The following is a 2,802-nucleotide window of genomic DNA, read 5'->3' as shown; positions in this document are numbered from 1 at the left end:
AAAAGCAAAAACAAGCGAAACAACAAAAAAAGAAACTAACCACCCATTTAGCCCATGCCATTTAATTAATTGTCATAGTTTATTTGATATTTATTATCTGCATTCTACTTTCTACATGGGCTTTACTTGGTTTGGGAGATGGGGTAATCGGGAACCTTCAGCCTGGAACCAGCTCAGGCTGAGCCCCCAAAAATAAAAGTGCTCGTTCAATGCATAGAAACGATTTGCATGATGGCATGCCGTGACCAGGAACCATGCATGAGGAACCATTAAACCACAAGACACTCAATAATCTGTCCACAGCAGTGTGTTAAGCCATAAATTCGAGGCACTCCACTGACTTACCGTACACTGTATTTGGAGATTAACAATAATTGTGCCCTTCACCGGTACTGACCCGTTCTCAGCAATCTTTCATAGACCTGCCAGTAGGAAACAAAAACAAAAACAAAAACAAAAAAAAAAAAGAAATGAAACAAGCAGATGAAATCCGTGTGTGTATGTTTGACGACGTGTCTTTCTTTTCCATCCAGCCATCTTTTTGCACACCGAAATTGAACTCAACTCAATGCTGCTCTGGACCCAGTCCAAGGGGAGACGTTAAGAACTGGGAATGGCTTGTTCTACTCTTGTCACTGTAAAACCAAAATCTAGGGCTCGGATACCAGTCAGCACGTTGATTTGTATCCTGCAATAGTTTGTCGTTAGCGTTAATTACGATTCTGCCTCCATCCTGCAGCGTAGACACACGTGTTTTTGTTTTTCAGTCTAGGGATAAGTGCTGAGGACTGGTAGAGACAGGGGGAGCTGGCAGCACACGGCCCCCCGGTAGGGCTGGGGAAGGGGCCATCACTCAGCTGTGCCATGGCCGTTGGGTGGAGGGGATGGCAGGGAGCTCCGAGCCCCTTCCGCTCCTCCGTCAGCGCTGCGTGTTGGCGCAGCACAGTTTGGTTTTCTTGCTTCCGTAGCCACAGCGATTTTTATTGTGACGATTCTGTTGCCGGTTCGGTTGTTCTGGTACTTTTTTTTTTTTTGCTTTTTCTTTTTTTTTTTTTCCCGTTCGTTTCAAACAAAAGGCAGCACATGCCCGTGGTCAGTGGGAAAGCACCAGCCCGGGGGTGCAGGGGGAGAGCCGGGCGCCAGGTGCCTTCACCTCCTTCCCATTTCTTCCACTTCCATCGAGTGGCGAACTCGAACGGCCCTGCAGGGTGGGTAGGAATCAGAGCTACCTCTTGCCTAGTCTTCTCGCTGCAGCAGCAACCGATGCCACAGAGGAGAAGTCCCAACGTTTCTTTTTTCCTAATGACCGCAGCGTCCTCGGCACCCAACCACCGCTCGGTGGAGGTTCGTTCTTCAGGGCCAGGATGGGTTTTTCTTCCAGGGTAGGAAGGGCGGCGATGGCTGAGGGCCGAACCAAGGGGACCCCAAAGAGTGGGAGAGCCAGGACCTGGCGGTAGCAGGAGGACAGAGGTTGGCATCATCTCATGGCCCACGCAGGGTGCCCAGCGCCGTGCCCACCGCGATGGCCGTGGAGCCATTCTGCCGCCCCAGGAACACGGCGAGGAACCTTTTCTATCCCGTCAGCTCTTTGCCCCAGTTGCTCCTAGGATATGATGTATAATAAAACAGAGAAAACATACATATGTACAGGCTACATTGTAAACAGCACAAGAAAAAAAAAAAAAAATATAGCTGAAAAGTGTGGTTGAACTTTTTAAGAGAATATTATAAATACTGTAATATATCATTTTATTTTATCAGCATGCCTTTTTGTAAATACAAAGAACTACAAAAATAATAGAATGGCTTCTGGCTTATGCCATTGTCCATGTTTATTTTTATTTTTTTAATATCTTTCTTTTTTCCTTAGACTTTAGGTAGCCAGGAAATGTCCCCCAAAAGGAAAAAAAAAAAAAGACAAAACCAAAACCCTACCCCCGAAAAAAATAGATTTAAACAACAACAACAAAAGCTTTATTGCAAATGGACTTTGCAACAGCGAAAGTATATATTTTTGGGTTCCAATGTGCAATAAGTCGACCACTTCTATGCAAGATTTGGCTAAACTTCATAATTGTTCTTAAGCTGGGCTATTGACTCGCAGGTGAAGCTTGGTGCAATTAGCATTCACGCTGGCAATCCCATTCAGCCACTCAGTTCCTTCTAAAGGAAATCCCTTCAAACTCTGTATATATATTTATTTTTTTAAAGCATTAGATCCGTACTAAACGCAAGAGGTCGGTGGTGGCGTTAGTTGGTGGCAAAGGAACAGGAACGAAGGGTTTCTTCCACTGTTCTTCGGCTGAACGGAAGGTTCTGGGTTTTTGGTGCATTCTCAACCTCTTCGTTTCCTGCTCGGGGCAGTCGGTGCCATCAGCCACTGCAGCCGATGGATCTGCGTTTCTGGACATCTTCACTGGGTGAAGCCAAGGACAAAGGGGAAACTTTGGTCCAAAAGCACGAAGGACGTCGGTGTCTGAAGTCAAAGGCGTACGCTGGGATTTATATTCCAGATTCAGGGTTATGGGAACAAAGCTGAGGGTGTTGTTGTCAACGGAAAGGACGTAGCCAAAAAGCCAAGACTACAGCAAGTAGCTCTCTTCCCTCCCCCCGTGTCCAAGTCCTCCCTTTTTGGTTCATTTGTTACTGTGTAAAAGAGCAGAGGGGAAGGGCAAAAAGGAAATACCAATTTAAGCTGCTTATTCACTTTTCCTGTTCACCTTTTTTTAAAAATATAGAAGCCAATGTTGAACAACAAGAAGAAAAAATAAATTAAAATAAAACCATGATGTTAGAGGCCAC

The sequence above is a fragment of the Meleagris gallopavo genome, chromosome 17 (assembly GCF_000146605.3).
Source record: "Meleagris gallopavo isolate NT-WF06-2002-E0010 breed Aviagen turkey brand Nicholas breeding stock chromosome 17, Turkey_5.1, whole genome shotgun sequence".
Classification (NCBI taxonomy): Eukaryota; Metazoa; Chordata; class Aves; order Galliformes; family Phasianidae; genus Meleagris; species Meleagris gallopavo.
Note: the sequence above shows the minus strand (reverse complement) of the source record.